The sequence below is a fragment of the Cyprinus carpio genome, chromosome A2 (genome assembly GCF_018340385.1).
Source record: "Cyprinus carpio isolate SPL01 chromosome A2, ASM1834038v1, whole genome shotgun sequence".
NCBI lineage: Eukaryota > Metazoa > Chordata > Actinopteri > Cypriniformes > Cyprinidae > Cyprinus > Cyprinus carpio.
This window is the reverse complement of record NC_056573.1, coordinates 5,907,961-5,916,873: the sequence shown is the minus strand read 5'-3', so window position 1 is coordinate 5,916,873 and position 8,913 is coordinate 5,907,961. Positions and strand designations below refer to the sequence as shown.

The 8,913-nt window shown below is 38.6% G+C and overlaps 1 pseudogene; it reads right to left on the bottom strand.

The window, feature by feature from the left end:
- Positions 1–1,428: 1,428 nt before the first annotated feature.
- The window catches only part of LOC122135338, a 45,638-nt pseudogene continuing 38,153 nt past the window's right edge, over positions 1,429–8,913 (bottom strand).

The window sequence follows — 8,913 nt, the reverse complement described above, 5'->3', positions numbered from 1 at the left end:
AACTCTCCTTTATTCCCTGTGCTCTTAAAGTGTTGTATAAATAACTTAAAAGTGCTTGTAGGATGCCTGATGTGTCTTTCCCCCCCCCAGTGTATCTATGTTATAGTATATTTTTTAAAAAAAAAAAAAAAAAAAATATATACATGTATATTAACTTAATATATATATACACATACATGCTCTGCCTGTATATTAACTTATTCTGCCTGTATTGCTTATTAACATATTTTACTTGTTTTATACTTGGTACATGATTGTCTTGGAGTATGTGTATGTTTGACACATTTCAGGGTTTTGTGTTGCAGTATCCTGTCTTGTCAAATTTCAAATTCATATAAAACTTTATTATTATTAATTAAAACTAAAACTAAATGTGTAGAATTACGCACAATGCCTGCAATTCCGCAGCGAAATGTAGTCCCTGATTATATTGTACAAAATCAAGCACAAGTGAACTTAAAAACTAAGTTATGTAGTCAGATCCTGTAAATCCTTCTGTGGATGTGCTTTTTGTAACAACACGCTAAAACGTCAGCTAAACCCTAAGAATTTACTATATTTTTTTTTACAAAAGTGCTTTACAATAATGTTATGTAGCGGGTTTTTAAATCAGCAGGATTTAACTCATCTGATTTATCCGGTATAGGATACATTTCATTATTTGTAATACATAACCTTAATATTACAACTCATATTACAAGTCAACGTGTCTGTGCTGCACTGAATGTGTAACTCCTGTGTGGACGCGTTCTTCATGCAACAACGTTCAGGAACATGGCAACTAAACTCTTAAAATTCAGTGTTTTATTATAATAGTGTTCTCATTATAATGTCATGCATATGACAGTCCCAGTCATAGATATTAATATTCTGCATTGTTGTTTGTGCTGCTTGCACTGCACACTGAAGAGATAATCACCGAAGTAGGCCTACAATGAAGCACTTCTGCAGCATAACTCAACCAAATGCATCTTATATGAGATAAATAATATATACACAAGATATTGCAACTTACAATTCCACAAAAGACTGTGAGTGGGTGCACAAGTGAACTGTTCTAGTCATGCAGATAACTCTGTGGACACATTCTATCCATAATAATGTGCTGAAACATGGCATATTCTTTTACAGTCGTGTTCTCTTCTCAAAATTTTATGTAGCCTGTATGACAGATTTGTTCTGCATATATTCTGCATAGTGATTCAAGCAATTCAAAAACATCATGGCCATATGCATTTGAAGTGTCTCAGCAGGGGGTGGGGTAGGCCATGAGAGTACCACGGTGCGTACCATAGGTGGTGTATTGCAGTTTTTCGGATTTGTTTGAATATCGTTTACAACACCATTAAAAAACAACTGGGAAAAAAAGAAAAATTAAAAAAAAAAAAAAAAAAAAAAAAAAAAAAAAATTTCATTCAGGCAATGTCTCTAAACATTAATGTACATTTTTAGATTGCCAGCGGAGGAGCAAGGGCTTCTTGTTAGTCTCCATGGCGCTGTGGAAGGGAAGAGGAAGAGAGGAGCTTTGGAAGACTTGGAAGGGGAAATGGTGCCTGGAGCTGGGCTTATCCCACTGCCAAAAAAAAAAAAAAGGCAAATAGCAGAACAGTTTATTAATAGGTAATTGTTTATTTAGGAATTTCCTCTGGAAATGTCCGCATGGAATTAAGGAAGCTTTCTTTTCAGTGCAGTACCTCAATACGAGTAATGATTTTCAAAACTGCAATGCTTTTGTACAATAGCATGGCACTTGGTACAGGTCACTGCCACTGTTGTGCAAAATTTAGTCCCCCTTATATATATATATATATATATATATATATATATATATATATATCTAATATATATATATAATATATAATAATAAATATATAAATATGTATAATTAGGTATTATTTATTTATTTTAATTTCGTAATCTTTAATAAAAATGTCACTTGCTTTTCTTATGATTTGCTATGCAGGTAATCCAGCTGCATTTAGATCTGTCTCTGTGCTGGTTTACAACAGTCATGTTTGTACAATCCAATCAGCAAAAAACATAAAAAATATAAATAAAAAGAAAAAAAAATATTGTTCAGTAATCTATTACATTTGAAAATAAAGAAATAACGAAGGTCTTTCCAAAATTTTCCTTTCTTTTATTTTATATATTTCTATCATAACAACTCTCTAAATCTGCTATGCTGCTGCTGCTGCTGCAGAGAAAGTACAGAGATTTGCTACTGCCAATAGATACACAATACACACCACTGTGAGCATGCAAGAGGTAGCATACATTAAATTACCCATTTTAGATCTAGACATGTGGAGGTGGAGGGCTTCAGATACTGCAAACATGAACCCAAACAATTAAAATGTTGAGCAGCAAGCTCATTGGCTACAGTTGCAAAAGAGACCAATAGAATGCCATGTAGTGAATGGTGTAATAGCTAGCAGATTTATGTGCCATCTAAAGTTTCATGTCAGAACTACAAATTTTAAAACTGAGAACTGCTACAACAAGCTAACACTGCTACAAAAGATCATCAGAAAGGAAAGATATCATGATGATGCTTTAGGATCCTGAGCAGGCTACAAGGTGATACTCTTTGGGTTCTAAGTGGGACTGGATTTCAGTGGCAAGTAAGGGTGTTTCTCAATGCTCTAACTGAGGCTTAATTGTGTTCTTCCCTCCCTATCATCCAGTCTGTGACCCAGAAATGAATATGCACAATTTAAGAAATGAGAAGCACCATAAATCATGTATGATGTCACAATGAACTTAGAGTACCACTGGTCCACTGGACCATTGACCTATAGGTCAAAAGCTATAAAGCTCAAAATAATAGCAAATCTAAGATTGACAAAATTGTAATTAACTTGACAGTAACTCAGTCTGACCTCATGATTCTTTCATTCTATGTATTCCTGGGGCTTGCCTATACCTTTTCATTAATTCATCATCCTAGAAATTTGCCAATTTTAAATCATCTTCAAACCAAGCATAACACAATTGAACATAAGGATTTTGGTATTTCCTGAAAACATATTAATTCCCTGCCAAAGGCACCAAATAGAAAGCAAAACATTTTTAAGGCAATGTTTTTGTATATTGGCCCCAAACTTTTTGTTTAACTGCCACAATGTTTTGTTATGGTGTCATGACTGAGACTGTTGAGACCATATTAATGACACTTATATCCTTTATTTAGTGTAACTGAAGGTCTACCTAAGCACTGTGATGGTAGATCTGGGGTTGCTTTTGTCCCTTTAGAGCTAGTAGTTTGTCTCCTTGAGGTAGAATCATGTCCTCTTCTCTGAACTCATTCTGTAGTGTAACAAATCACAGTGTCAATAGCAGTCTTACTGTATTGTGCACTCAGATGTGATTGGTAGATTCAGTTTCTCAGATATCTCACCTCATCCAGACTTGGTGGCTTCAGAATGGTACTGTCGATGGTCATGTCATCCACACTGGAGATGAGATGGGCCATGTTTCTCTCCTGTTGTCGGCTTTGCCTCAGCTGCTGTTGCTTTTGCTTGGACCGATGGAGATCACCTTGCACCCACATACTGTGCTCCTTCCTTAAGAGAAAGAAAGTGCTTCTAAACAGAACCTCTAAACCATTTTTGGTCATTATGTGCCTCAGTCTGTCTGTAGACTTTGACTGTTTGGACTTACTGTTCGAGAAAGTGCTGCTGTGGACCAAAAACGGAGCCGGTCTGCAGATTCGTATCCAGGCAATGGCCTCAGGTGCTGTAAAAGTGATAATGCTTCATCAGATAGCAGTCTATTAGAGTGCCTGTCCTGCCAAGGCCAGCTGTGCACAGAAAGTAATAATATAATGATTTAAAATCCAAAAAAAAAAAACATTTTAATGAGAATCATTTGAATGCTTCCCATTAAAGACTATATGCAATCAAAATATTTTGTTCAAAGTATTTTGGCATTAATTCATCTGTTTCAGCCAGAGAAATAAGATCTATCATGGATGGGTTGCATGGCTTACCATCATCTTTGAAATCTATGAACAAAACTCATAACTTACCAAGTAAAATAAATAGGTATGCACTGATGTTACACAAGCTTTCACGCTTAGATGACAAGAAGATTACACCAATGATCCAAAAATGAAAAGTAAGCAAGCTGAAACATCAGAAGAACACTGCAAACTTCTTGTTTCATTAAAAACAGACATCACAACACTTTTGCAATCAGATATTAAATCTTCTCTTTCTAGTGAGTTTGAGGTCATTAAATATGAAATAAAGGCCATTAAAACAAACTGTCAGCGGCATCGACCTGTTACTCGCTGATCTAGAGTCCATGAAAAAAACGGTAACTGAAATGGAAGAAGGCCTCAACGCATGTTCTGATGAGATAACAAGTTTACAAAAATCTGTGCACAAGCTGGAATCAGAGTTTGCTAACCTACAGGAAAAATGTCTTGATTTAGAGGGACGAATGAGGAGATGCAACATTCGGATAATGAATGTGGCAGGGCTCAAGTACCCCTACATCTGTGTCTAAACTGCTTAAGGAAGTATTAAGAATGGAAACTGAGATTGATGATAACATGGGTGTAAAACAGGTAAACCATTTCCAAATCAATAAATGCTTCCAGGAGTTTTATCGTGATTTGTAATGAAACTTTATACAAAGCCTTCTTTAGTCAATTTTGTATGCCTGCATTAGGCAAAGATGATATAGGAAACCTAGATAAACCATTTTCTATTGAAGAGATAAAGGATGCAGTGCATTCTCTGCAAAATTCTAAGGCTCCCGGGCCATATGGTTTCCCAAGTGAAGTTTTAAGAAATTTGCCGGTGAATTAGCTCCAATCCTGCTAGCAATATATGAGGAGTCTTTCACTTTAGGACTACTGCCCTTTAACAATGAGACAGGCCGTCATATCTTTTTTATTGTTAAAAAAGATAAGAATCCATTGGAATGTGGCTCTGACCACCCCAATTCAATTAGATAGCAAGGTATTGGCCAAAATGATGGCTCGCAGATTAGAAGTAGTTTTACCATCCTTCATTCCTGATGATCAGACTGGATTAAGAATTGGCAGTTATTTTTAATATTCATAGATTATTTAATATTCTTTATTATACTAGCCATCGTGATACCTCTGAATTATTACTAGCTGTAGATGCTGAAAAAGCATTTGATCGCGTTGAATGGTGGACTTTCATTACCTAATTTTCAGTATTACTACTGGGACTCAAATATAAGAGAGTTCCAAGATACCTTTCCTGAACCAATGTCCAAGTACTTGTCAAATATAGTAGTGAACCAATCTCTTAAAATTTGCCCACAATTTCGTAGAGCTTTTTCACCTCAAGAAATTTCAACTTACGTCCCAATAATGAAAAACAATGTTTACACCCTCACAAACCGATGGGGCCTTTAAAATTCTGGTTGTCAATGACCTTAATTCACTACATGATCTGTATGACAATGCTTTCTTTCTTTTGAGCAGCTCAGCACTACGTTTAATATCCCTCATTCATATTTCTTTAGGTATTTGCAATTACATTTTTTTTGCCATCATGCTCAAAAACATGTCCATTACCACCACCTAAATGTACTTTAGAAAATGTACTAGAACTCAAACCACATCCAGAGAAGAATATTGGAAAAGTGTACTCAGTACTGAATTCAGATAGTCAAGATTTTTGATCTTTTTAAAAAACATTTGGAAGATGAGCTTGAAGTGCAAATATCAGAGGAGTTGTGGCAAGATGCTTTAGATAGGATACATTCGTTTTCAATTTGTATGCGTCACACTATCATTCAGTTCAAAATTGCTAAATTGTCAAATTTACATCAAAAGTAGATGCAATATGTGCCAAATGCAGAACAGAACAATCAGTCTTTCACATATTTTTGGTCATGCTCAAAACTTAAATATTTTTTTTTTGTTTTCTCTCAGAAGTACTTCAGACACCAATCAAACCCTCTCCCATTACAGCTATATTTGGAGAGCCAGAATATGGCACTAGTTTAAACAGCAGTGCTGAAATTGTGGTAGCCTTTTCCACCCTTTTATAAAGAAGACTTTTACTAATGAAACATAAAGATAGATATCCACCTACTTTCGCTCAATGGATTGGAGACCTCATGTACAGTCGTAGCCAAAAGTTTTGAGAATTACATAAATATTAGTTTTCAAAAAGTTTGCTGCTAAACTGCTTTTAGATCTTTGTTTCAGTTGTTTCTGTGATGTACTGAAATATAATTACAAGCACTTCATACATTTCAAAGGCTTTTATCGACAATTACATGACATTTATGCAAAGAGTCAGTATTTGCAGTGTTGGCCGTTCTTTTTTCAGGACCTCTGCAATTCGACTGGGCATGCTCTCAATCAACTTCTGGGCCAAATCCTGACTGATAGCAACCCATTCTTTCATAATAACTTCTTGGAGTTTGTTAGAATTAGTGGGTTTTTGTTTGTCCACCCCGCCTCTTGAGGATTGACCACAAGTTCAATGGGATTAAGATCTGGGGATTTTCCAGGCCATGGACCAAAAATTTCAACATTCTGGTCCCCCGAGCCACTTAGTTATCACTTTTGCCTTATGGCACAGTGCTCCATCGTGCTTGAAAATGCATTGTTCTTCACCAAACTGTTGTTGGGTTGTTGGAAGAAGTTGCTGTTGGAGGGTGTTTTTTTGGTACTATTCTTTACCTTTCATGGCTGTGTTTTTGGGCAGAATTGTGAGTGAGCCCACTCCCTTGGATGAGAAGCAACCCCACACATGAATGGTGTCAGGATGCTTTACTGTTGGCATGACACAGGACTGATGGTAGCGCTCACCTTTTCTTCTCCGGACAAGCCTTTTTCCAGATGCCCCAAACAATCGGAAAGGGGCTTCTTCGGAGAATATGACTTTGCCCCAGTCCTCAGCAGTCCATTCACTATACTTTCTGCAGAAGATCAATCTGTCCCTGATGTTTTTTTTTGGAGAGAAGTGGCTTCTTTGCTGCCCTTCTGGACACCAGGTCATCTTCCAAAAGTCTTCGCCTCACTTTGCGTGCAGATGCGCTCACACCTGCCTGCTGCCATTCCTGAGCAAGCTCTGCACTGGTGGCACTCTGATCCCGCAGCTGAATCCTCTTTAGGAGACGATCCTGGCGCTTTGCTGGACTTTCTTGGACACCCTGAAGCCTTCTTTACAAGAATTGAACCTCTTTCCTTGAAGTTGATGAACCTATAAATTGTTGATTTAGGTGCAATCTTAGTAGCCACAATATCCTTGCCTGTGAAGCCATTTTTATGCAATGCAATGATGGCTGCACGCGTTTCTTTGCAGGTCACCATGGTTAACAATGGAAAAACAATGATTTTCAAGCATCACCCTCCTTTTAACATGTCAAGTCTGCCATTCTAACCCAATCCAGCCTGACATAATGATCTCCAGCCTTGTGCTCGTCAACATTCTCACCTGAGTTAACAAGATGATTACTGAAATGATCTCAGCAGGTCCTTTAATGACAGCAATGAAATGCAGTGGAAAGGTTTTTTTTTGGGATTAAGTTAATTTTTCATGGCAAAGAAGGACTATGCAATTCATCTGATCACTCTTCATAACATTCTGGAGTATATGCAAATTGCTATTATAAAAACTTAAGCAGCAACTTTTCCAATTTCCAATATTTATGTAATTCTCAAAACTTTTGGCCACGACTGTACTATCTGACACTGGAAAATTTGCTTTTCAGTAAAAGGTAATAGCTGTAAATTCTATGTTGCTTGGCAGCCAGTCTTGACCTGGATATGTAACATGGATTGTCTCAGTTATGTACGTAACCCTCATTCCCTGATGGCCATAGCGAGTCAAGACAAAAGCTAGGCTAAGGTCGTAACCATCCCAAAGCCTGCACAAATTTACTGACCCTGGTACCGAAGGGGACCAGACGTGAGTACATCGCAGCTGGAGAAGGCCATGCTGCTGTTCCATACACAAAACAGTTTTTGGAAGGGCTTTCAACCTTCAGTGAAAGATTGCTTCAAATCTTCCCTATTTGTTTCTTCTGCCTGAATGAATGATGGGTATAGTGAGGTTTTAGGAAAAGGTTGCTACAGAGACCACATCCTATCCATAGGGAGGTGACGTGGAGATACTGATATGGACTGTCCCGGGGGCAGTACTACATATGGAATGGGTTTCTGAGGCAGGTCCTACCTTAGAGTAGGGATAGAACAACTGCCAGAAGAGACAGACAGAGTGGGTCTGTCAAGGGAAGACATGGGTTTACCGAGAGGGAATGCTTACCATGGAAGAAAACATATGGGATTGCCCACAGGGAATCAAGCCATATGGACACCTAGCCCAGTACAGGGGCTGATCAGGACTACAGGCATGCTAAAACCAGTACTGGGCCTGGCGTCAGACTGCTCTGCCAAGTCTGACTGCCAGGGGTGCTGGAGGAAGCTCAACCAGGGTTTGCAGAATGGGGAACTCTACTGAGAGAAGAAAGGTGCTTGCATCCCCGTTTGAGGAATGGTGCAGCAAGTGTGACACTTCGCCACATGGGATGAAACCGGCTCTACATGAAAGTTGTAAAACCTTGCAAAGGTGTTAGGTTTTGCCGAAGTGGCAGATGTCTGCCAGAGAGACACTGTGTGCCAACACCCAGGACGAGGCAACACTCTGAGTGGAGTGTTCTCTCATCCCCAGGGGGCACGGCTCGCCTTGGGATTGGTACACCAAGGCGATGCCATCCAGTGGGCCAACTTCTACTTGGAGACAGTCTTCCCTTTCTGCTGCCCTCCGTAGCAGCCAAGGAGCTGCTCAGAGCTTCTGAAGCTCTGGGTGCAGTCCACGTGTATGTGTAACACTGTTACGGGACACAGCAATGCCAAGGCTGGATCTGCCTCCTCCAGGGGCAGCACTTGCAGATTCACCACCTGATCTTGGA